The 27347-nt window shown below is 47.7% G+C and overlaps 1 protein-coding gene across 4 annotated transcripts in view; it reads right to left on the bottom strand.

The window, feature by feature from the left end:
- PPARA (peroxisome proliferator activated receptor alpha) overlaps positions 1-25713 on the bottom strand; it is a 63926-nt gene extending 38213 nt beyond the window's left edge. The window contains exons 1-2 of one of the 4 annotated variants that reach the window (XM_004279591.3): positions 25370-25713; positions 24157-24313 (exon numbers count right to left, since the gene is read on the bottom strand). The gene's annotated coding sequence lies outside the window, so the exon portion shown is untranslated. Of the gene's footprint in view, positions 1-24156; positions 24314-24944; positions 25250-25369 lie in introns of those variants that run through there. The other 3 variants (XM_033405249.2, XM_033405248.2, XM_033405250.2) reach the window with 3 other exon arrangements.
- Positions 25714-27347: the final 1634 nt, after the last annotated feature.

The following is a 27347-nucleotide window of genomic DNA, read 5'->3' as shown; positions in this document are numbered from 1 at the left end:
CTCATCAAAATTAAAAATGATTGGTTTATAAAGAACCTTATGATGAGGCTGAAAAGACAAGTATACTTTGGGTGAAAATAACTGTAAATCACATATCTGACAAAGGGCAAGTGTCTTGAATACATAAAGAAATTTCAAAACGGAACAATAAAAAGCCAAAATTTCAATTAGAAAATGAGCAAAAGACATGAAGAGACATTTAAGTGAAGAGAATATGCAGACAGTAAAACAGGCACATGAAAAGATCTTCCACATCCTTATCCACTAGGGATTTGCAGATGAAAACCATAATGAGATATCACTGCACACCTATCAGAATGGCTAAAATAAAAAAGAGCAACAACACCAAGTGCTGGTGAGGATGTGGACAGATAGCATCACTCAGACATTGCTGGTGGGAATGTAAAACAGTACAGCTACTCTGGAAAACAGTTGGTCAGTTTCTTATAAAACTAAACATACAACTACCATATGACCCAGCAATGGCGCTCTTGGGCATTTATGCCAGTGAAATGAAAACTTACGTTCACACAAAAACCTGAACACACAGGGGCTTCCCTGGTGGTGCAGTGGTTGAGAGTCCGCCTGCCGATGCAGGGGACACGGGTTTGTGCCCCGGTCCGGGAAGATCCCACATACCGCGGAGCGGCTGGGCCCGTGAGCCATGGCCGCTGGGCCTGCGCGTCCGTAGCCTGTGCTCCGCAACGGGAGAGGCCACAACAGTGAGAGGCCTATGTACCACAAAAAAAACCCCACAAAAAACCTGAACACATACCAAGAGCACAAGTGACAAAGGAAAAAAACAAATTGGACATTGAAATTTAAAAATTTGTGCTACAAACACTATCATCAAGAAAGTGAAAAGACAACTCACAGAATGGGAGAAAATATTTGAAAATCATATATCTGATACAAGTCTTGTATCCAGAAGATATAAAGCGCTCTTACAGCTCAACAATAGAATGACAAATACCCAAGTAAAAAATGCGCGAAGGATTTAAACAGACATTTTTCCAAAGAAGATATACAAATGGCCAACAGGTGTATGAAAAGATGTTCAGTGTCATTAGTCAGGGAAATTCAAGTCAAAATCACAATGAGATACCACTTCACATCCACTAGAATGGCTACAATCAAAAAGACAGACAATAACAAGTGTTGGTGAAGATGTGGAGAAACTGGAACCCTCACGTATTGCTATTGAGATTGTAAAATGATGTAGCCATTTGGAAAGCAGTTTGTCAGTTTCTCAAAAAAGTTAAACATAGAGTTATTATATGACACAGTAATTCTACTTCTAGAGAAATGAAAACATACATCTACACAAAAACATGTTCATGGCAGCATTATTCATCACAGCCAAAAAGCGGAAATTACATGTCCACCAATTGATTAATGGATAACGAAAATGTACTATATCTATACAATATTCTTGGTGACAAAAAGAAATGAAGTACTGATTTGTGATACAACATGGAGAACCCTTGAAAACATTATGCTAAGTGAAAGAAGGCAGTCACAAAAGACCATGTATTGTATAAATGCATTTATACGCAATGTCCAGGACAGGCAAACTGTAGAGACAGAGAGTAGATTACTGGTTGCTTAGGGCTGGGGTGGGGTGTGCAGGGAATGAGGAATGATTGTTAGTGGGTATGTGGTTTCTTCTAGGGGTGATGAAAATGTTCTAAAATTAGATCGTGGCAATGATTGCACAACACTGTAAGTATAATGGAAACCATGGAATTGTATACTTTAAACCACTGTTTAAATATACTAGTTACACATCAGTGTATTGTATGTAAACTACGTCTCAATGGAGCTATTTAAAACCTGTACAGCAGCTTTACTCAAAACTCATAACTGGAAAGAACCTATATGTCCTCTGATGGTGAATGGTTTCACAAATTTGGTACATTCATTCCACAGAATACTGCTCAGCAAAAAAAAGGAATGAACTATTAATATACCCAACAGGGCTTCCCTGGTGGCGCAGTGGTTGAGAGTCCGCCTGCCAATGCAGGGGACACAGGTTCCTGCCCCAGTCTGGGAAGATCCCACATGCCGCGGAGCGGCTGGGCCCGTGAGCCATGGCCGCTGAGCCTGCGCGTCCGGGGCCTGTGCTCCGCAACGGGAGAGGCCACAACAGTGAGGCCCACATACCACAAAAAAAATAAATAAATAAATAAATAAATATATATATATATATATATATATACCCAACAACCTGTATGAATCTGATGGGAATTATGCTAAACGAAAAAGTCACTCCCCAAAAGTTACATGCCATAGGATTCACGATATAACACTCTTGAAGTGACAAAATGATAGAAATGGAGAACAGGCTGCAGGGTAAGGAAGGGGTCAGGGTTTGAGGGATCAGTGTGGCTCTCAAGGGCAAGCAGAGGTGATGAAAATGCTCACCTTGACAGTATCACGTTGATATCTTGGCTGTGACGTTGCACTATTGTTTTGCAAGATGTTACCACTGGGGAAGCGGTGTAAAGAGTACTGGGGATCTCTCTGTATTATTTCTTACAACTGCATGTGAATCTACAATTATATCAAATTTAAAGATTTTTTAATTTTAAAAAAGTACTAAAAGGGAGCTAAATTAGGAGTGATGTCTTTGGAACAGGTGAGCTGTAGCTCAACGTCTTCTGATCTGCAGCTTTCCGAAGCCGAACATGGTAATGCATGCAGCTAAGATACAGAAATTACAAACTGTCTTTCTGGTTTGTTCGTTCGCTTTTTTTCTCCACTTGGAAGTAATTTCACTTACAGAATAATTGCACGTGTGCGCAAAACAGTACAAAGAACACTGTGAACCCTGTACCCTTTACCATATTCACTGATGATTAACATTCTATCCACTTGCTCTGTCTTTATACTTAGGTAGCCATACAGCGTGTGTGTGTGTGTGTGTGTGTGTGTGTGTGTGTGTGTATTTGAAGCATGACCCTATCTCCCTCAATACTGAAGTATGTGTTTTCTACGAATAAGGATATTCTCTTACATACTACAGTACACTTATCAATTTCAGAGATATAATACTTTATGATTATATATAAAGTATTATATAATATATATATAAATATAATACTTTATATCAGAGATATTTATACAGAGATATAATACTTTATGATATAATACTTTATGATTCAAAGTCAAATGTTGTCGGTTGACCCAATGATGTCCTTGATATTATTCCCTCCAGGACAGGATCTAGCGTAGGGTCAGATACGGCATTTTGCTGTCATTTCTCTTTTGATCTGAAACACTTCCATAGCTTTTCTTTGTCTTTTCATGACAGCAACTTTTTAAAGGCATACCATTTTCACTCTTCCTGTTTTTAAATAGAATGTAGACACTGCTTTAATTCCTACTCGTAGTGGCTTATCTTTAGGTAGGTATCTGCAGAGAAGAGTCAGCACTTCCTAAGAGCCTCTAACTTGAGGTATCCTAGGTCCTCCTCTGGAGTTGGGTGCTTCAGTAGGCTCCTAGCCTCTCTAGCAACTTTCACGCCCTCAGTTTTGTCCGTTTGCCAGCTGGAAATGTTTGCAAGTCTTTCCTATTTGGAACTAGAGGTTCCCAGAGCTACATAGCTTCAATTCCTATTCGCCACGACGATAAAAGAAAACTAAAAACATAATTATTCTGTAAATTTCCAAATAAGAAGAGAGCGAAAAGAACAGCAACGAAATAATCGACTTAACGCCGATTTTCAGCAGCTCAATGATTCCAACGCCAATGTTGGTAACAATAGCCGATGGTAGAACAATGGCTTTTCTAAAGAAACAAGGATGAATGCAACTTAAAGTGACAAGGACACTAAGGGAACAGAAGCAATCTGTTTAAGGAAAAAAGATGAATTTCCTGCTATAAAGTCAAGCTGTGCATAAAAATAAGAGAACCAGGAAACCTATTAAGGGTTTATTCATAAGACCCAGCGCCGGGGGGTTTTAACGAGGAGAGGGTCATGTTTCTGCGGTAACTGATTAGGTATATCCACTGGGGCAAATGCGGGAGGAGTTGAGGTGCCTGTCAAAGCACCAGTGCTTGACACGCAGAAGGCTCTGTGCGGCCACCCTGCCAGCAAGAGGGCATGTCTGATAGCACAAGGAGGTCAACTTGTGACGACCTAGAGGGGTGGGATAGGGAGGGTGGGAGGGAGGCTCGAGAGGGAGAGGATATGGGGTGTATGTATACATAGAGCTGATTCACTTTGTTGTACAACAGAAACTAACACAACGTTGTAAAGCATTTATACTTCAATAAAGACGTGGGAAAAAAAAAAAAGGGGGCACGTCTGAGGCCGGGACCAGCTGTCGACATGCCTTTACCCAACATGCCCTGCTGTGACCTTGGTCTTTTACGGCTGCAGCAAGTTACAGCTTAGGGCCTTTTGGACAGGCTGGTTTGTTTGTTTCTTGTTTGTTTTGAAAGACTGTTTTCTTCCTAATTACTTGCATCCATCCTGTCTCTGCCCAGCCCACAGCGTCACTCCCCCCACCCCGGCCCCACCTGGACTTCTGCAACACCCTCCTAACTGGCCCCCTAGCCAGCCAACTCCTCTCTCCAAGGGTCTCACGCGTTGCTGCCAGTCGCATCCTGAAGTCCAGCCCTGATCACCCCACCCCTGCCTTAGGCGTCCCTCTGAGGAGCACCAGTTCCACACCTGGATTTGCAGGGAAGGAAACAGACCAAGGATCACCGTCCAGGGTCACATGGCTACTCAACTGTCAGTTCTCCTGCCCTGTGCGCCGTGCAGTGTCCTCCCGCCATACCACCTTGCTGCCCAAGCTGCACACTGCCAGCCCTCGGAGAGGCCCACCAGCCTCACAACCGGCCTGCGGCTTCTGTCCCTGGCCTCTGACGACAGCCGGAGGGAGCCCGGAGCAGCTGAATTGCAGTGCACGGTGCCCCCACTCAGAAGCCTCCTCCCCAGGGGCTGCTTTCACAGAGTGCACAGCCAGGGCGCTTACAATGTCCCCAAGGCCCTCCACGGTGACCTGCTGCCACCTTCCCGCTGGGACTGCACGTCCTCCTCGTCCCGGGACATTCCTGCAGTCATACTTGCTTGTGCTCCCCCCGCGAGCCCGGCCCCGGCTGCCTGCTGCACCAGGACGCGCCCCTCCTGGAGTCTGCTGAGACTCTCACCTTCCAGTCCTTTCTCAGACGTCACTTTCTCAGTGAGGCCTCTTGGCCATCCTTGCAGCGCCCTGGCCCTCCCTGGACGCATGCCCCCCACCCCCCCACCCCCCGCCTCTGCCTGTAGCATCTTCGAACACACCAAGCCGAGCACGGACTCTGCCACTGGGCTGATCGTCTGTCTCTCCCCGCCAGAGAGCCAGCTCTACAAGAACAGGGATTTTGTGGGTTTTTTGCTCGCTTATGTACCCCCCAATGCTTAGAATGATGCCTGGCACAGAGAAGGAGCTTAATAAACATTTGATGACGTTTTATCCTGAATGGATCAAACTTCTCTTCATTCCCCTTTGCAAACCCTGTGTTCTGGCCAAAATAAACTACTCAGCACCTGCCAGACTCACCTCCTGCTTTCCAGCCTCTGTGCTTTATCTGATTCCTTTGTCTGGAATGTTTCCCATTCCCACACATGTTAGGGGAAGCTCAAGTACAGTTCCTCCCAAAAGCTTTCCCGGATTCACCCAGGTGGAAGGACCCCATCCCTCACATCACAGGTATTGATTGATATCTAACTATCCACCTGATCTGTTAACTCCTTAAGGCAGAATTCACACCTGCTACCGTCCTTGCCATACAAGGCAGGTGTTCAATAAATATAGACTGATCCAATCTAACATCGGTGCTACACTCTGGACATCGGTCCTGTTCCTACAAAAAACCTTCATATCATTTTAAGCAATGAACCAAAGAAAGGAGTCTACGCAGAAGACACCACCGGGGTTCAAAGGCAAACGCTGGGCGCGGCACAAATGCTCTTCTTTAGAATTAGGGATTCATGCAACTTCAAGTGACAAGAATGCTGAGGGAACAGAAATGATCTGTTTAAGGGGAAAAAAAAATGGCAAAGTTCCTGAAGCTTATCCTAAGGCATTCTGGGAGGCGGGCATGTAGGGGCTTCAGGGCTGTATAACCTGTCTGTCGCCAGTTCCGAGAGTCCACACCGTTCAGCTGAGCACCGTCGAGATGCCCACGTGAACTTGGTGGCAGAGGTCAGTGTCCCTTGTTTGGCACTTTAGGCCTTTCCAGAGAGAACTGACCCCTTCCCAAGACTGAGTTGTCCCTTCCGGGAACACGGTACAGCCATCTGTTTATTTGGGCTACATTTAACGTCAATAGTGTGATCAGTTTTCTCAGTAGAGGTCTTACATACCTTTTTTAGGTTTAGTCTTAGGTATAAGATACATACATTTTCATTTAATTTAATTCTTAATGAATAGATTTTGTTATTTAGAGTAGTTTTATTTTTTCCAATTTTTAAATTGAAGTATAGTTGATTTATAATGTGTTAGTTTCTGCTGCACAGCAAAGTGATTCAGTTATACATTTATATAGTCTTTTCTAAAATATTCTTTTCCATTATGGTTTATCATAAGATATTGAATATAGTTCTCTGTGCTGTACAGGAGGACCTTGTTGTTTATCCATCGTATATATAAAAGCTTACATCTGCTGACCCCAACCTCCCACTCCATCCTTCCCTCCACCCCCTCCCCCTTGGCAACCACCAGTCTGTACTATTTAGAGTAGTTACAGGTTTACACAAAAAACTGAGCAGAAAGTGCAAAGAGTTCCCATGTACCTTCACAGTTTTCCTATTAGTAACATCTTGGTACAATCGTTACCACTGATGAGTCAATATCAATATATTATTAACTAAAATCCATAGTTGACATCAGGGTTCACTCTTGGTGCTGTACTTTCTACAGATTTGGACAAATGTATAAGGATATGTACCTCTATTACAGTATCATACAGAATGACTTCACTGCCCTAAAAGTCCTCTGTGCTCTGTTTAATCATCCTTTCCTCCCCCGCAACCCCCGGCAACCACTGATCTTTTTACTGTCTCCATAGTTTTGTCTTTTCCAGAATGTCACAGAGTTGAAATCATACAGTCTGTAGCCTTTTCAGTTTGCGTCCTTCAGGTATATGATACTTTTGGCAATAACATCGGTGATATCACTTGCCAAAATGCTTTTCAAAGAGGCGGTACCACTTTACATTCCCATTATCAGTGTTGGTGAGTTCCTGCTACACCACATCCTCGGCCTTGACACTTGGTCAGTCTCCTTAATTTAGCCATTCTGGCTGGTGTTTAATATCTCTCTACTACTAATAGCAATGTCTGCTACTAATAATTTGCATTTTCCTAATGACTAATGATGCTAAACAGCTTTTCATGTGCTTACTTGCCATCCAACACCTTTTGTTGAAGTACCTGTTCAAATCATTTGCCCACTTTTGCTTTCATTCTTAATTGGGCTGTTGTCTTCTTATTGAATTGTGAGAGCTCTTTATATATTCCTGACAATAGTCCTTTGTCAGATATACGCTTTACAAATGTTTTCTCCAAGTCTGTGGCTTGCCTTTTGTTTTCTTAAATGCTTTTTGATGAGCAAAGTTTTATAATTTCGATGAAGTCTAATTTATTAAATTTTTCTTTTGTAGTTCATGTGTTTTTTTTTGTGTGTGTGTGGTATGCGGACCTCTCACTGTTGTAGCCTCTCCTGTTGCGGAGCACAGGCTCCGGACATGCAGGCTCAGCAGCCATGGCTCACGGGCCCAGCCGCTCCACGGCATGTGGGATCCTCCCGGACCGGGGCATGAACCCGTGTCCCCTGCATTGGCAGGCGGACTCTCAACCACTGCGCCACCAGGGAAGCCCCTGTAGTTCATGTGTTTTGACTCATATAGGACATCTTTGCCAAATCACTAAGATTTATTCTATGTTTCTTCTAGAAGTTTTATAGTTTTAACTCTTACAATTAGGTCTAGGACCCATTTCAAGTTCTTCTTCTTATTTTTTAACACGATGTGAGATGAGGGCTGAGGTTTGTTCTTTTGCATGTGGCTATCCAATTGTTCCAGCACCATTTGTTGAAAAATATCTTCTCCCACTGAAACGACTTCTCACTCTGTTCAAAATCAGCTGACCTGAGAGTTGGGTCTATTTCTCAACTTGCTACTCTGTGCCATTTATCTATTTATCTGTTTTCATATCAATATTACATCGTCAATTACTGTGGCTCTAGAATAATTCTTGAAATCCGGTAGTTCAAGTCCTCCGTCTGTGCTCTCCTTTTTCAAAGTTGTTTTAGCCACTCTAGGTCCATTGCATTTCCACATAATTTTAGAATCAGTTTGTCAAATTCTACAAATAGGCATATGCTAAGATACAATTTTGATCACTCAAATCCGTAGATCACTTTGGGAAGAACCACCATCTTAACAATACTGAGCATGCTGTAACTTGTCGTTTCTTTAGGTCTTTCAAAATTTCTCTCAGCCGCGTTTGGCAGATTTCACTGGCCAGGTCTCGTGCATTTTACCCAGAAGCATTTCATATTTGTGGATGCTTGATTACCTTTTAAATGTTAAACTAACCTTTTATTCCTGGAATAAACTCGGCTTTCAGCACATTGAAAATGTCTTTCCACTGTCTTCTGGCTTCCATCGTTTTGGTTGAGAATTTCTCTCTAACTTGCTGCTCCTTTGAAAGTAATGTTTGGTTTTGCTTTTTGTTTTTAACCTCTAGCTTCTTTTAAGATTATCGCTTTGCCTTTGTTTTTTCTGCCGTTTTACTATAGGGTGTGTAGGTACGGATTTTTTTGTTTTTCAACTCTGCTTGTAGTTCTATAGGAGTCTTAAAACTGTAACTTAATGTCTTTCATCAGTGTTGGAAAAACTTCAGCCACTATCTCTTCAAATATTGTGTCTGTCCCATTTCTCTTCCTTGTCCTCCTGGGATCTCAATTACATGTATGTAGAATTCATCACTATATTCTCTACCTTTGTAGTCCATCCTTCTGTCTCTTTGTGCTTCACTTTAGATATTACTTCTGATGTGTTTTATTACTCACCAATTCTCACATCAGTTGTGATGTTGTATCTACTCTGCTATTATATCTTTTTACAGAGTACATAATTTCAGGGGTTTCTTTTTTTTTCACTTTTATGATTCCTACTTTTTTCAAATCAATGTCCTTTCTAAAAATACAATTTCTAGCGTTCTACCAAAATTCCCAATCTTACCTTCCATCTTCCTCAATATAATAAGCAAGTTTATTTTAAAGTTTACGTCTTTTAAGTCTAATATTTAGAGTCATGTAGGTCTATTTCTATCATTTATTATTTTTGCTGGTTCATGAGTTGTCTCATACGCTTGGTTTTGTTTGTGCCATTACTGTAAAAAACAGGCTTGGTTTGCATGGTAATGCAAGACCATGAAAAGCATCACGCAAGCAGAAATTATGCAAAGTGATTTTACTAATCAACGGTAAAAATAACAAGTGCAGGGCTTCCCTGGTGGCACAGTGGTTGGGAGTCCGCCTGCCGATGCAGGGGACATGGGTTCGTGCCCTGGTCTGGGAAGATCCCACATGCCGCGGAGCGGCTGGGCCCGTGAGCCATGGCTGCTGAGCCTGCGCAACCGGAGCCTGTGCTCTGCAGCGGGAGAGGCCACAGCAGTGAGAGGCCCGCGTACCGCAAAAAAAAAAAAAAAAAACATTAAAATATCTCTTATTATCAGTTGTAAATGCAGAGGGAAATATAAGATACAGTAAAACTAATATTTATTTAGTAGATTGTAATGTAAGACGTTAGCATTACTAAGAATTAAAATCACTGAGAATTAAGATGTTTTATTTTGTTGTAAAAAACTTACCAAGAGTAGTTTGGACTGTGCCTGATGCCTTCTTACTGTATAACTTGCAATTCAGAGCAAACTTCTCTTCTATGCCTTACCAAATTGTCAAACTCCTTTCTAAGTTTGGGTGGGCCTCCAACATTTTATGCTTTGCACTTTCAATGTCATGAAATGTCTGACAGAGTTCTTTAATGTGATTTTTGTTGGGGCTGGGCTCACTTCCTGTGTGACATCTTCAAACATATTCCTCAAGTATTTTTCTTTAGTATCTTTTGTTTTATTCTATTCTCTTTATTTATTTGTTTGTTTGCACCAGGTCTTAGTTGCAGCCGGTGGCTCCTTAGTTGAGGCACGTGGGCTCTTTAGTTGCGGCACATGGGCGCCTTAGTTGCAGCTCGCTGGCTCCTTAGTCGCGGCATGCAAACTCTTAGTTGCGGCATGCTTGTGGGATCCAGTTCCCCGACCAGGTATGGAACCCAGGCCCCCTGCATTGGGAGTGTGGAGTCTTACCCATTGGGCCACCAGGGCAATCCCTCAAGTATGTCGATAAGTCACTTTTACTACATTCCTCTGGCTGCCCTTCTGGAGCCTCTTGAACTGGCAGCAGTGCCCACGTTCCCATGGTCACTATTTCTTCTAGAACTCCATTGATGTTTGACTCTAGTTTTACTTCCAGCATTAGCATTTTCCACTTATTTGCTGCACTTTCATCTTTGTTGGCCAATTCCTCTCACTTATCCTTTTTTTATAAAGTGTCATGTGGGTTTTTCACTGGGAGACAAGGAGGCAACACCAGGACACACTTTGCTGTCTGTGGGTGAACTGACTGACAGATGCACAGGGACCAATCACAGAAGGACTCTGAAAGGAGTGACGGGATTGGTCACTGATCCTATGCACATCTGTTATCTGTGTAGTGATTTGTGGACTGGGGAGCTGACAGCTGAGACTGTGTTTTCACAGCTACTCAGTGCTTAATCCCTGATAACTGAAATAGGAGCCCTGGTGTAGGGAGACTGGTGTTATTTAATTAACTGTGGTAATGGAATTTGTGCATAATGGAAATGTGCAAAGTGAGGACTGCCTGTATTTGAAAAACCGTTGATAGAAATAGCAGCTGAGGATGATGCTTTGTGCTCCAGAGAGGACAGTCGTTTGCTTCTGCCAGGCATCAGAGGTCCTAGTAGTCTGGAAGCACCTTAATCCAACGTCAAGGACTGAGATTACTTAGAACAGGCCTTTAGTCCTGGAGCAACGGATTGACTTCCAGGTCACCTGTGTTCCTAGGGGGCAGCTTTTTGGGGCCCCAACCCAGAGTTTGGGATGTTTGCCAGGGTCTTCCCTTATTGGAGCCTTCATAGCTCAACTTTTGACTCCTAGCCCCATGGAAGTATGCAGGTTCTTAAGTGCTTCTACCATAAATAAGCCAACAACCCAGGGACAAAATGACCCCAAATATCAAGTTTCCACCTTCTCCAGATCTCAGCCTGGCAACCGCTCACCACCTCATGAGCTTGGCATAAACAATGCCTTGGCATATGTTTAAAGATTCTGTCCACCTTTTCTGAGCTGACTTCCAAACCACTAAGCCATCATTAGCAATGGGGCCTCCAGCTTAACATTTTAAAGCCACTGAATACTTATCAGCTCCACAGTTTGAAATGGCTATTTTCCTCTTTATGTTTCACTTCCAGAGTTACAAAGAAGTATTCTGTACTCTTCAATAAAATCCATAGACTGCAATATAGAAAAATGATTATAGTTCCTTAAGGTTTTCCTCATATTCAGGCAGTATTACTCAAATAATAACTTTCTAATAATATGCTAATACAATTGTAGAACAGAAAAACTGTGATCCTTTCAACAAGCAGGAGGGCATAGATCACTAAGCAGAGGGAAAGCTTTGTTCATTCAACAGATATTCTTAGGTGCCTCCTGCGATAGCCAGTTTGGGTACAGCAGTAAAGAACACCGACAAGAACAGACAAATTCCCCCGCCCTCGTGGGGCTGCTATTCTAGGCGAAACAGATGAGAAACAGACCGGTAAAGCTTATACTACCTGAGATGGAGAGAGGGTCGGGGGAATTTGTCTGTTCTTGTCTGCCATTATAACTAAGGGGAAGGCCTCCCTACATGGGGAAAGAGCACAGTTACGGTACCTTTCTCTCCTGTAGCAGGGACACGGAGCTGGGAGAGTCCCATGGGGCCCCACTACCCCCTGGCTCTCTAGCCCCTCCAGCCACTTGTGTTTTCCCCTTGGCACCAGCCTGATGGAGGGAAAGAAAGGGGCTACCAGGCTCTGCACTCACGGTGCTGTGATTCATACATGTCTGTCCCCTAAGCTCCACCACCCTGTGTGAGGTCCCCAGGACCAGCCCTACCTAAGCTGCCTAACGCACCAGGCACCTCTGATCATGACTCCTTATCTTTGATGCTATAGATTCGTCCCTAATTGACAGAGCTAGGCTCTGAACAGGTCACCCGCCTTCGAATATGAACAGAACATGTTTAGTGGGGTCTCAAGTCTCCGAAACTCCTTGAGCGGGTGTTAGCTGCCTGTAGACTGTGAGTTCAATGAGGGCGTGACCATGGAATGGTGGCAAGTTCATGGCCCCAAAGATGTCCATGCTCCAATCCTGGAGCCTATGGCTATGTCACCATGCATGGCAGAAGGGGCTCTGCAGATGTGACCGAGGGTACCATCACGGGTTCACTTGTGTCCCCCAAAAAGGTATGTCCACATCCTAACCTCCAGTACTTCAGAATGTGACCTTAGTGGAAATAGGGCTCTTTGCGGATATAGTTATGATGAGGTTATACCGGAGTGGAGTGGGTCCTTAATCCAGTATGACTGGTGTCCTTATAAAAAGTGGAAATTTGGACACACACACACACAGCGAGAATGCCATGTGATGACAGGTGGAGACTGGAGTGATGCTTCCACAAGCCAAAGAATGCCAAGGGTTGATGGGCACCACGAGAACTAAAGAGGAGGCGAGGAAGGAGTCTACCCAGAGTCTCAGAGAGGGCGCGGCCCTGCCGACACGTTGAGTTCAGACTTCCGGCCCCGAGGACCGCACAACAATAAACTTCTGTTCTTTAGAGCCACCCAGATCGTGCTCTGTGACGGCAGCCACAGGGAACTGACACAGGCGCAGGCCTGAGAGGGGACAGTGTCCTGGCTTATCCAGGTGGGCCCAATCGAATCGCCTGGCCCCTTAAAAGCAGAGAATTTTCTCCGGCTGAAAGGAGGCAGAAGGGGAGGTCCTAGAGATTCAGAGCATGAGAAGGACTTGAGCCACGTTGCAGGCTTTGACGACCGAGTGGCCACACGCCGAGAAACGTGGGCGCCTCTTGCTGACGACCAGCAAGAAAGTGGGCCATAGACGTTTTTCAAAACGCACAGAATTGTCCATCCAGAAAGGATGGATTTTACTGCATGTACATTACACCTCAGTAAACTTGACTTTTAGAAGACCCCAAACCCATCTCCACTGCCTGGTTTTTAGGGAGCCTGATACAAAGAGGCGAGTCTGCTGTTAAAAAGGCAACCCAGCGCATCGTCACATCCATGGAGCAGGGCAGCCAGAGGGACTTCTCTGGCACCTCCCAAAGCCAGCCCTGCTCCCGCCTGACGTACCTGGGCTCCTAACCTCCCGGGCAGGATAGGGCTGCCTCTCTCCCCACCTTCCCAGCCACAAAGCAAGAAGCCAGAAGCCCTGGAGGCACAGGCTTCACCCATCTATTATCCTAGGAAAGGGGCTTGCGTGTGTCTGAGGGCTAATTCGCCTCATTCATGACTACGAAACCAAACGATGTCAAGCTAACGGCGCGCACGATCCCTCGATCCCTCGTGTCCCTGCTCCTTTCAGGAAGCGATTATCACGCTTCTGTGATGAAGACAGAATCGCTGCTCACAGGGCTTATCTGCTTTTCATGCCGGAAACATCAGCGACAAAGAGAAGGCAGACGCCGCAACTAAATGTGTGGTGTTTTCTGAAAATAGGTCATTAGATGAGAGTTAATATGCATCTAAGATTTAAATCCTGCTGACCTAAGTGGTTGAAAAGGATTTCACTTGAGCACGTAATGATACGTGAAATGAGAAGATAATCAACGGGGGAACTAAGATGGGCTCTACAATTGCTTGGAGCACTTTTATTCGCTCTTTTCCTCTCTCCCAACTTAGTTCCTTTAGTTGGAAGGAAATTTTAAGGACAAATATTTCTTGAGCCGCACGTGCAGATCACGGTTAGAACACCCCTGCTCCCCTGGCCGCCGAGAGGCTCAGGGAAGGGCAGCCTCACCCATCAGGCCTTCTAGTGGTTCTCACCACGCGGCACCGTGTTGCTTGGGTACCTGCCTCTCCTCTGAACCTAGGAGTCCTGCTTGTCATGTAATGCAGTGCTTCCTGATGGCAGGGGATGGTGCCTGCCGTTTTCCACTGCTGTCCCCAGCTCTTGGGGACATAGTAGGAGCTCAGGAAAGGTGTGTTGAAGAAATGAATGAGCTCTGGAATGAATGACTGAAGTGCTCAATAAACAGTTGCTGAGGTGAAGGTAGAATATGTCCAGTCAGAGAGATTCAAAATGCTACAGGGTGGACTTCCCTGGTGGCGCAGTGGTTAAGAATCTACCTGCCAGTGCGGGGGATACGGGTTCGAGCCCTGGTCTGGGAAGATCCCACATGCCGCGGAGCTGCTAAGCCCGTGCGCCACAACTACTGAGCCTGCGCTCTAGAGCCCGCGAGCCACAACTACTGAGCCCACGTGCCACAACTACTGAAGCCCGTGCGCCTAGAGCCCATGCTCCGCAACAAGAGAAGCTACCACAGTGAGAAGCCCATGCACTGCAATGAAGTGTAGCCCCCGTTCACCGCAACTAGAGAAAGCCCACGCAGAAACAAAGACACAACGCAGCCAAAAATAAATAAACTTATTAAAAAAAAATGCTATAGGGTGTCTGAGTGACAAAATTCCTGCCTCTCCTTCAGGGGGGAATCAAGGAAGGCTTCATGAAGGAGGTGGCATTTGATTAAGCCTGGAAGGAATCTCAAACGTAGGGTAGCCTGACCGGAGCTGCATGTTCACCCAGCCGGTCCTGCAGCACCTGCTGGCAGTACATCCTGGGCGGTGGAGAGCGGGGCAGCTGTGGTTCCTGCCCCCTGGGGTCTGTGACTCATTGGGGAGAACGACTTTCACCAAGAGGCCATGCAGATGAACATGTAATGGGCAAGCTTACAGGAAAAGCGCCAGGCGTTGCATCTGAGAGACCTGACCAGGCAGGCAGTTCTGGAAGGTTTCCCTAAGAAAGTTTTCAGCTGAGATCTCCAGGGTAGTGGGTAGAGGTAAGGGGGTGAGGTGGGGATGAGGGGTAGGGTGAGGGAATGTCCCAGGCACAAACGAGGATCTGGCCATGGAGGAAGAACATTGGCCCCGAGAGTCAGGGCCCTGCCCTCCCAGTCACCATGGGAGCTGATAAATGAGGAAGGATGAGTCCATGTATGGCTGGACAGTAAACAACAAGCAAGGAAACAATGACACCGTTAACAGCAAGGTCCTACTGCATAGCACAGGGAGCTACATTCAGTATCCTGGGATAAACCATAATGGGGAAGAATAGGAAAAAGAATATATATACAAAACAATCACTTTGCCGTACAGCAGAAATTGACACAACATTGTAAATCAACTGTACTTGAATAAACTAAAACAAATTTTTTTAAAGCGGCCTTGGGAATTCCCTGGCGGTCCAGTGGTTAGGACTCCGCACTTTCACTGCCAAGGGCCCGGGGCGGATCCCTGGGTGGGGAGCTAAGATCCCACAGGCTGTGCAGCATGGCCAAAAGAAATAAAAAATGAAAAAGTAAAAAGCCTTCTCACCCTGCACCAGGCAACTGTCTCCCACACAAAGTATCAGTACTTGCCCCATTTGTAGACAAGGAAACTGAGGTGCGCGCGGATGCGTGGTCCGTCTGTGGCCGAGAGCTGCTAAGTGGGTCAGGACCCTGCACCTGTCCTGCCCTCCTGGAGGCCACTTATCAGATGGGGAGGAAAACTCAGTGGGGCTCCGAACCGGACAGTCTGAGTTTGAGTCTCCGGGAGGGTTGGGTGATGTCAGGAAGGCTGGTGGACGTGGGGCCCGAGGTCATGACAGCAATGACAAAGTACAACTTCGGTGAACTTCCATTGCCCTGGTTCATTGTAACTTCACATCTACAAATACGAAGACGGCAGCTGGATGGAGGTGTTGATACCTTCGGTTGGAATTTCATCTTTTCATCTCTTGAAAGTCATTCCTTTTCTAAATTTTATTTACTACCTCTTGTCTTTCAGAGGTCTCATTCTCAAAGAGACCCTACCAGATCTGATATCAGAATTGGGCATGAATCTTTCTGAAACACCTTCCAGAAAATGATTTATCTGACGAAGAAAGCCTGCGTTTGAATTCATTCGTTCCAGAGCTACTGAGCCCGTCCAAGGTTTTGTGTCCTTCCATCAGTCTGTGAATCAGCCATGGATTTATCTGCTTTCTTGGCGATGGTTTTTCCTTCCAGAATCTTCTTTCTCTTGAGGCTTGTGCCCCTATTAGTGTTAAAGATTATTGGCCGTCCTTGAATGTGGTTAGATACTCATTTTCACTTAGGCTTCTGACCTAGACACGAAAAGCTAACTCTGTTAGACTCATCTAAGTGAAGAGAAAACAGCAGGAAAACAGTCGATAAGTTTTGGTTTCCAGAGTGAAAGACCCTATTTTCTCTCCTTATATTGATAACCCGCTAGATACTCTTCTTTTAAAATTTATTTTATTGAAGTATTGATTGACAACGTTGTGTCCTGCTAGGTACCGATATTCACACACAAAGGTGGGACTTGGAAAGGATTACTCCTCTCTTCACTGAACGCTTCCCACTTAACCCTTCCTCCCGTCGCCAGCCGCTGACACCCTCGGCCAGGATGGGAACCCTCCGCTTTCGGTTCAACACACCAGCGCTGGATCGGGGCTTCCTGCCCCGGTGCTGGCGGGTGGTTACAATCTCTGGTTTCCAGGCTGCTCGGGTGGAGGGTGGGTCACGCTCCCACCGCCACTAGGATCCCTCAATCTACGTCCATCCTCCCTCTCCCCCGCCCGAGTGCGGGCAACACCCTGACCTTTCCTCCCTCCCCAGGTCCAGAACCTCCTGTCTCTGGCTCAGACACCAACATTTCCACCCTCACAATCTTCCGTCATCTTGTTCCACACATCCTTTTCACCCTGTTTGTGCTGGTCTTTTCTCTCAAGCATCAGCCCTCACTGCGTGTCAATATTCTCAAGGCTTTCTCTTCACGACTCTTCTCTTTCTCGAAGTCTTCTTTTTAGGAGATCGCTCCCCGTCAAGCTCCCGCCGTGAGTATTTTTGCACAATTGAATTTTGTGGGGTTTTTTTTCCTTAACTACTCATCTCTCTCAGGACCCCGCACTGAACGTAATGGTGAGGTTTATTTTTATGATTTGAGAACTACAGCAATAGAATGACTTCCTTTCTGGAAAGGGCTCTCGACAAGTGAGCTTTTCTAAGAAAGGCAAGAAGGAAGGTCATTTTCTGAACCTCCATGTGCTTGGGACTGCTTGCTGTGAACCAACGGGAGGGCTCTGCAGAGATGGGGCAGGAGTCCCCTTGCCTAGAGCTGGTGACAGATTCTGCAACGGGTTTCAAAGCGGGCAAAAAAGGTGACTGTAATACTCAAGCAAAATACTCCCTCCACGAACCCTAAAATCCAAGGATGCCGTAAACACATCAAACACTACCCTTTTGTTTGTGTTATAAATAACTTCCACACACCAAGACATGCTTCTATTGAAAGGAAATTTCAAATTTCTCGGAACAATTTTCCTTTTACACATCAGTCCTGTTAATCCCATCCCCAACACACAGTTAGAAAACCAGAAATAAAGTGAGTGGACAGTGAATAAATAAGACACTAACCCACTTATCAAGCTGTCCCACAAAATGGGACTACTGCCTAGAATGGATCAAATTCATTCATAAGCCTAGACGGAGGGGAAAAGACTCTTCATGCTGGCAGCCTAATAGATGTCAACTTTTGCAAGAAGGAACACTGCCTGAAAATGCTTCTAAAAATTCTTCTGGTAAAAAAAAATCCCGGGCTTCCCTGGTGGCGCAGTGGTTGAGAGTCCGCCTGCCGATGCAGGGGACGTGGGTTCGTGCCCCGGTCTGGGAGGATCCCACGTGCCGTGGAGCGGCTGGGCCCGTGAGCCATGGCCGCTGAGCCTGCGCGTCCGGAGCCTGTGCCCCGCAACGGGAGAGGCCACGGCGGTGAGAGGCCCGCGTACTGCAAAAAAAAAAAAAAAAAAAAAAAAAAATCCCATTTAACAGCTAGGTAATAGAAGAAAACTTGATTTCAGATCAAGATTTGATTGTCACTTGATTCTGCAATCCTGTATTTTACAAGCCTTATTGCTTCATTGTAAATACGTACTTAAATACACATGTCAGGCTAACCATTTCTTAGACTGTTTCTGAAAGGGAGGGAGGCAGCCACATGCCAACTTCTAAATAACTGAATCTCTTTTACTAGAACGTGGCGATTTGTCACCTCAGTGTGGTTATCACATAACCACAGACTTGTTCAGTTACACATGGCTGCAGGGAGCTTGGTGCCTCACTCACTCTTAAAAGTGGTCGGGGCGGGTGGGGGAAAGAACTACAGTAGACTGTTTACTTAACTGGATTACCATTTCCAGTCTTTCATGTGACGCTTCAGAAGCTGAGACAATTCATTCTGCCTTTGCTTTCCTAACTCTTCCTATTCAGGTGATCCTTTTTCAAAGGTGTACCTGTGACCTCTGAGTTAAAAGTGTAAAAGCAAGCGGATCGGAACAGAAACAGCCACTCCTCTTTCTCTGCAAACCTCTTTAAATAGAGCAAAATAAAAGCAGTCGGATGGGAGCTATATGCAATATCCTGTGATAAACCATGATGGAAAAGAACATGAAAAAGAATATGTGCGCGTATAACTGAGTCACTTTTCTGTACAGCAGAAATTAGCACGACATTGTAAATCAACTATACTTCAATAACATCTTTTAAAAATTAAAAAAAATTAAAAGCAGTCGGATGAGTGCTGAGTCTGGAACACAGAAGACCTAAACCTCTCCAATGCTTTCACTAACTTCTCCTGTGCCTATCTTATCTCCACAACTGGAGGGCCAGCAGGACCCTTGCCCCGTTAAATAGAAACACTTCCCAACTCCCAAATGTTTAAACACACCTCTCTCCTTCTGAGTCAGTTGTTTGGAATTAGAATCCATGATCTTGCAGAAAGAAAGAGCGTTTGATTTAATTAGATGCTCAGGCCATCTCATAAAAAGTCTATTTAATGTTTAACATACCCCAAATCTAGTGATAATTATAAACAGAATAATTTGAACTGCAGCTGCCACCTTTATAACACCTATGCCATGGGAGCGACGTGTGGGAGTCCAGCATGGCGTGCAGGAACACACCGGTCTAGTGCTGATGGAAGGATGGGCTCTCGCCATCCGAGGTTCGAGGGAAACTGCAAAATGCCAAGGGGAAACCCTCTTGCAGTGGGCAGGCCCCCTGCTATACTTCTAAGTCCCCCCCAGCCAGCTCCCACCCATACCTGAGTACTGTAAAAAGAAAAAAAATCGATAAATTCTTGTTGAATTAAATTCTGTTCATCTGTTCATCTCTTATTTGCTCAATGAACATTCAGAGTCCTCCCTCAGCATCCTCAGGGGACTGGTTCCAGGGCCCCCTGGGGATACCAAAATCTGTAGAGGCTCAAGTCCTTTATATAAAAAGGTGTAGTGTTTGCACATAACCTACGCACAACCTTTGTATACTTTAAATCATCTCTAGATTACTTACGATAACTAATACAACATACATGCAATGTAAATAGTTGCAAATACAATGTAAATGCTATGTAAATACTTATGGCACGTGGCAAATTCAAGTTTCGTTTTCTGGAACTTTCTGGAATTTTTTTTCTTGCATATTTTCAATCCACGGTTGGTTGAACTGGTGGATACAGAACCTGCAGATGTGGAGGGCCTACTCAGTATACAGGACCAGCTGGGCAGAACTGATTAACACATACTCCGTTCTCATCAAGGTGGACTCAGCGGGGAAAGTGAGGTAGGGCAGCACCCAGGAGCAGCCCTGGTGGGGGAAGATTTCACCCAGCCTGCATCTCCGCAGACCCTCCAAGGATGAGGAACAGTTGTTTTCATGGTCTAGGGATACGGGAGTCAGGACAAATGCAAAATATATCACCATCAAAACCTAAGGGCAGGGACTTCCCAGGTGGCGCAGTGGTTAAGAACCTGCCTGCCAATGCAGGGGACATGGGTTCGAGCCCTTGTCCAGGAAGATCCCACATGCCGCAGAGCAACTAAGCCCGTGCGCCACAACTACTGAGCCTGCGCTCTAGAGCCCGCGAGCCACAGCTACTAAGCCCGAGTGCCTAGAGCCCGTGCTCCACAACAAGAGAAGCCACCGCAATGAGAAGCCCGCACACCGCAATGAAGAATAGCCCCCGCTCGCCACAACTAGAGAAAGCCCGTGCGCAGCAACGAAGACCCAGCTCAGCCATAAATAAATAAATAAGTAAGTAAATAAATAAATAAATAAATAAATAAACCTGAGGGCATATCCATGTGCAGAGAAAACAAAACCCACTCAGGACAGTTTTGTTCTTACTGGTGTAGGACTCTCGATTACCTACTCAAAAATGAAAAGAAGTGTATATTTGGGGTGGGGGATGTGCTTCGTTCCAAAAGCCTTTGAAAAATCACCAAACGGTCAGAGCAAAAGTGACAGTTACCAGATCCGGCTCAGGGAGAGGCAGGCAGTACAAGGTGTGCTTCTTTAAGACGCTGCCTGGGCTAAGTATGCCTTTTTACTTGCTACAAAGAGTCTTCACATAAGCCAACACTTTGGTTTTTTTAAATTTATTTATTTTTGGCTATGTTGGGTCTTCGTTTCTGTGCGAGGGCTTTCTCTAGTTGTGGCGAGCGGGGGCCACTCTTCATCGCGGTGCGCGGGCCTCTCAGTATCACGGCCTCTCTTGTTGCGGAGCACAGGCTCCAGACGCGCAGGCTCAGTAGTTGTGGCTCACGGGCCTAGTTGCTCTGCGGCATGTGGGATCTTCGCGGACCGGGGCACGAACCCGTGTCCCCTGCATTGGCAGGCAGACTCTCAACCACTGTGCCACCAGGGAAGCCCAAGCCACCACTTTGGAGACTCCCAACCCTTCAAAGAGGTGGAAAGGAGAGGAACTCCGTTTTGTGATGAGAAAACAGCATTTAGAGAGGTGAACAGAGATCCCCAGGCCCGGCAGCCTGCCTCGAAGGGATGAGAATCAAACCTGGGGATGACCTAACACCTCTTCCATTATGTCAAGCTGCATCCCTGATGCAAACCAAAATCCTCAAGTACTTTTTCTGGTACTATACGCCGACCTCAAAACAAATGCAGCTCAACTACCAAAATAACTAATAATAGGTCTGACTTAGTAAGGAGTAATCGCTTCACCTTTTGAAGTGCATAAACCCTTCCACAATATTGCTACAACGAGATACTAATTAAATACTCTAGAAGCAAAGAATGAACACACCTCCAAACAACAAGCAAACCAGACTAGGTGATGTCTGTTACCCACAGTACATACACATCACTGCATGCAAGTGACAGAAATACTTGGAAGAAGAAACAAGTTCTTTTAAATCAGGTCCACTGGGACATCTAGGGCTTTTCCTGTTTGGTTCTTACCTTAAACCTGTCTTCACACCAAGTTGGAAATTAAAATCCTTTGCCTAATTTTCCCTAACCACATGGGCTTAGACGTGAGCTAGCTGGTTCTATGTAATTACGAAGGCAGAAGTAACAGACACAGCAAATGTCTATCCTACAAACAGAAGCTATGGCTTTATTTGAAGTGTCTATGAAGCCTATACCAAGCCACCAAAACCAGAAATAAAAACAGAGGCCCTTAAATTCCCAAAAAGCCACATCCTCTAACTGCGATGCAACAAAATTAGTACAAACGTTCACCCCAAACACCGGCCACTTGGAAGTTAAGACACTCATCCTATTTGCCATTAAGAATACATCCGGGGGGGCTTCCCTGGTGGCGCAGTAGTTGAGAGTCCGCCTGCCGATGCAGGGGACACGGGTTCCAGCCCTGGTCTGGGAAGATCCCACATGCCGCGGAGCAACTAAGCCCGTGCGTCACAACTACTGAGCCTGCACTCTAGAGCCCGCGAGCCACAACTACTGAGCCTGCATGCCACAACTACTGACGCCCACGCGCCTAGAGCCCGTGCTCCCAACAAGAGAAGCCACTGCAATGAGAAGCCAGTGCACAGCAACGAAGAGTAGCCCCCGCTCACCGCAACTAGAGAAAAGCCCGCGTGCGCGGCAATAAAGACGCAACTCAGCCATAAATAATTAATAAATGAAATAAATTTAAAAAATAAATAAAAACTATTAAAAAAAGAATATATCCATTCACACACAGACTGAGAGAGGAAAGAGAGAAACGTGGCATGTTTAAAATCTGTGTACAGTAAGCAAAGAAACATTTTAATAAAAGTTTTTTTTTTTTTGCGGTACATGGGCCTCTCACTGCTGTGGCCTCTCCCGTTGAGGAGCACAGGCTCAGCGGCCATGGCTCATGGGCCCAGCCGCTCCGCGGCATGTGGGATCTTCCCAGACCGGGACATGAACCCGTGTCCCCTGCATCGGCAGGCAGACTCTCAACCACTGCGCCACCAGGGAAGCCCTAATAAAAGTTTTTTAAAGAAGATTACTTAAAGAATCCTTATTATAAAAACACAGGTGCCCATAGAACAACACACAAGGAAAAGACCACTGGTTACCAATCCCTAAACCACGAGGTGCTGCGGCAAAAACAGTCTCCCTTTCTGCGCCCCAGTTTCATCCACTTTCAGCTCCCTTCCTATATTCTGGTGTAAGAGTCAGCTTCATGAGCAGATCCCCAGTTGCCTTTCTCAATACTGAGCAGCTGAAAATTCAGTAAACATTCACAGACTAAAAGAATTTTAAAATATACATATGTTAAAGGATTGGCTTAATAATTATTGTATCTAAACACAATGAAATATGATATAGACATTTAAAATGACAAAAATGCAATAAAGTGCAAACACATTTATTCACATGAAAAGATTTTTCATAACCTAATGGTTAATAAAACAGATTACAAAATAGTTTATATAGAAGAAACACCTTTTTTTCTCTCCTCTCTCTCTCATTCTCTCTCCTGCATACACATACTACGCTTAAAAATCTGTGTACAGGGACTTCCCTGGTGGCGCAGTGGTTAAGAGTCCGCCTGCCAATGCAGGGGACACGGGTTTGAGACCTGGTCCCGGAAGATCCCACATGCCGCAGCGCGACTAAGCCCGTGCGCCACAACTACTGAAGCCTGCGCACCTAGAGCCCGTGAGCCACAACTACTGAGCCCGCGTGCCACAACTACTGAAGCCCGCGCGCCTAGGGCCCATGCTCCGCAACAAGAGAAGCCACCGCAATGAGAAGCCCGCACACTGCAACGAAGAGTAGCCCCTGCTCACCGCAACGAAGACCCAATGCAGCCCCTCCCAAAAAAATCTGTGGACAAACCTGAGCTCATAACAAGAATTATTTTATGATTTTATGGAATAACTTTTACACGTTCAAGATGTGAGAAGAGGGAAAACATTTTTTCTATGGTCAATTGATTTTCTGTTGCTTCAGAGTTGTATAGAAGTTTGTCAAGCTCACTGTCTGGTCTCTCACACACAGTGACCGCTCAATCTGTACCATAGGCCCACTGCTCCAGGATATCACTGTCCTGGCTGATGGCAGTTCTAGACCTGGCCAACTAGCTCAGCAAGCCATCTGCTTGATTTTCAGATTGGAATTAAAACAGCGAAGAGAAGGCATGGTGCTCTTTACTTGTCAGCATCTGTAACTTAAGTGTCTGTTAAGTGAAAACATTTCTCACAGTTTTATTATCTAGTTTTAAATTACGTGGAACCTGCCTGCCATAAAGAAAGGAAGTTCCCAGTAAAACTGACAGAATAAAGTTTTCAGAACTTAAAAGGGAATCTATCCACATTCATCTTACTTTCAAAGAAATGAAAATAGATCTAACCCGTTGCATCACAAGGTAATAATTAACCCCCAAATTGCTAGTCTGTAGGGCAATGGAAGTAAAGACTTAACTATTTCAGTCTGGAAAAATAAGTAAATCAAACCTTCTATTTACCTGTGATGACAACGTCTTGGTTCTGGACTTGTCTGGCCACAAACTGTTACTTCACAGCAGAGGCAGGGCCTTTCACAGCAGCCTTGGCAGTAAGAAGGTAAAGGACGAAAATGATTACAACGATATGTCCTCTGGATTCTCCCCAACTCTCCACCACCTTGAAAGAGGAAAGTCACCGTGACCCTGCGTCTTCAATGGCTACGGTGTGGCAGGGTCGTCCCCAGGAAAACCCTGCCCCCCCTCCCGGCCCCACGCACCCCTTCCCAAGCAGCCCTGGGGGAGGAGGGGCTCCCTGGTTTGGGGAGGGGTGGCTGGGATGGGGGTAGGCATGCAGCCCCGAACGTCCCAGAGCGCCCCGCGAAATCCAAGGCATTATACAACCGTGGACTTTTCTTAGAAAGAACCTTGACATTCGGGGCACGGCTCCAGCCTGTAAACTTAAAAAGGCGAGGAAAGCACGGGCGCGCAGTTGTTCCCTGTTAGTCTGGGGAGGCCGTGAGGGCAGAACCGACCCTCCGGACTTCCGCCAACACAGCCATGCGTGGCCGGGGACTAGGGGAGACCCGGGCTCGGAAGCCCCGCGCCAGACCCGCGGGCCCCGGGATCGGGAGGACGTCCCGCGGCAGAGACTGCCCTGGGCTCGCCCGGCCCGGCCCGTCTGCATCGCCCGACTGCGCCAGGCGCAAAGTGGGGCAGTTCCTCAAAGGTGGACTAAGCCGCGTGTGTCTCTCCCGTTGGACCTCGGCCGCCAGCCGCACGAGGGTCAGTCTGCTGGGACCGCAGGGTACCTGGCCTAGGGGATCCCCTGCGTTCTCGGGAAACGCCCCCAGTCGGTGACGCCCAAGCTCGACCACGCAGAAAGAAGGGCGCGCCTGATGCCCCCGCCTGGTGGGCCTTCTCTCCGGGGGGACAACCTGAGGACCCAGTGTCTCTGAGGTCCCGGGCCTCGACCTCTACCCAGGTCCCAGCCCCACCGACAGCTGTGAACGCCGAGGCTCCCGGCAGGCCACGGGCGCGTGGAGGGAGGCCGAGCAAGGGGCGGCCCCCAGGGCCCCGGGATCCCCCGCACGAGCCCGAGGCAAGCGCCCTCGCCCCGCGCCCCGGGCCCCGCGCATGCGCCGCCCAGCCCCTCCCAGTCCGCCGCCGCTCTGGCTCTTGAGGTTTGGGGAGCCCGGCCCCCGAGCCCCCGCGCGCTCCCGCCCGCGCCTGGCACCTGGGGCCGCGGTCCTCCGCCTGCCGGTCCGCCGCCTGCCGGTCCGCGGGGCGAGCGCTCCGAGGGAGGCGGCGCCGGGCAGGGCGCTAGCGGCCGCCTCCGCCCCCGCCGCTCGCTGCCCCTGCCGTGGGGCCGTCGCGTCCCCGGCCCATGCCCGGCGCCGCCTCCCCGCAACCGTGCCAGCCGCGCCCCCGCGGCACGCGCCGCCCCTCAGTCCCCCGCCCCAGCCGGGCCGCTGGGGCGGCTCGCGCGGGTGGCCCGCCGGGAAGCCCCGCCCCGCGCTGGACACAGCCCCCGGACGGCGGCGCCCGATTGGATGCCCGCGGGGACGGGGGTGGGGCCGCTCTCGGGGGCTCCCACCGCCGGCCCCACTGCTGCAGCACCTGGGGGAAACTGAGGCCGGGGAGGCGGAGGGACCGCCAAGGTCACCGGGCGGGTGGACCCAGCGCCGCGATGGCACACCGCGTGCGGCTGGGGATAGGCGAGCGTCCGACCCCGCGCATTGGGAAGGGCTGAAATCTAGGAGGGGCGGGCGCGAGGCTGCGGGAAGGGTGGAGGTTCCCGTCCGGGGCCCAGGCCACGCTGGCGAGGCCCCTCCTCCCTCGGGGAGCCCGGCTCTGCCAGTCTGTGCGATGAGCTGGTCTAGACCGGGCACCTAAGCGCGGATGCCCTCGAGTCTGGGGAGAGAGCGGGGCTGGGGGCGGGCGGGGAAGGACCTTGTCCGGGGGAGCCCAGAATGCAAGAGAAGAAAGGGAACGCAAGCTGGGAGGACGCGTCAACAGGTGGCGGAGTTGCCGCGGCGAGTGCGGCGGGCGGGGGACCCAGAAGAGTGAAGGGCAAAGGGGCCGGGCGCTGGGAGGAGCTGTCTACTCCGACCAACCGCCCTCCCCACCAGCCCACCCCACCCCGGGCTGTCAGAGAGCCTGCCCCTCCCCCCATGCGGCAAGGGTGAGGGGCTGACTTTGTGCCCAGCCGAGGCCCTGGGCTTCTGCCAGCGCAGGGGGGAGGTCGCGGCCCGGCAGCCAATGGCGGAGAGCAAGAGCGAGAGCTGCAAAGCGGCTTTGTTTGCGCGGCGACGCCCGAGCTCCTCGCGCGGAATGCACAAAGCCCCCGGTGCCTGCGCATCAGGACGCCGCTCCTGCGGGAACGAAATGTGTGCTATGCAGCCCTGCTCCCTGCCCTCCCGCTGCTCCGGCCACTGTTCTCTTTGTAGCGGCGAGCGCCCTGGAGGACCTACTCCGGGCCCGAAACAGCTCCAAACAAATCCCCGCAGTTCACCGAGACGCTGGAGACCCGGCCGTACCGGACCCTTTCACATAGGTCTTAAGCTCACCCTTGCTGATTGGCCCCATACCTGTGATGAACTTTGCCCCACCCAGCAGACACTCACATAACCTTCCCACTAACACATTGACAAGCCCAACTCTTACTGCAGACGCTATATAGCAATGGACAATTTTTGTATTCCGTTTCAGAGTTTACGAAGTGATCCGTGTCCATTATATCCTGGATATCTCATAGGCTGGGCAGGCAACAGTATTATTTATTTATGCAGCTAGGGGCCCCTACCGAGCTCATGTCCTCATGAGGGCATCCGGTCTCAGAGATGTCACCTGACATACCCCAGATCCCATGCTGTCAAGAACCAAGAGTGCAAACAAGGGGTGTCGACTTCTTTTCCCAGATGCCCCACGATGGTCTGCCATAAAGCCGGTTAAATCCGGCACTTGGAAAGACCTGGTAAAAATTGTTTTGAACAAGGGCAAAGGAAGCTGCATAGGGGTCAACAGAGTACTGTGTACACCCAGCAGACATAAAGAAATAATGTTCTTGGGTTCTTGGGGCTCCCAAGGTTTTAGGGAGAGAAAACTTGTTTTTCACGCATGTGACGAAATCTATCACCTTTGAACAAATGTTCTCAGCCAGTCCCTTGCCTCCCCTTCCCCAGGAAGAAAGAAGAAGGATGCGCAGAACATCT

Source organism: Orcinus orca, chromosome 11 (assembly GCF_937001465.1).
Source record: "Orcinus orca chromosome 11, mOrcOrc1.1, whole genome shotgun sequence".
Classification (NCBI taxonomy): Eukaryota; Metazoa; Chordata; class Mammalia; order Artiodactyla; family Delphinidae; genus Orcinus; species Orcinus orca.
Note: the sequence above shows the minus strand (reverse complement) of the source record. Positions and strands in the feature narration are given on the sequence as shown.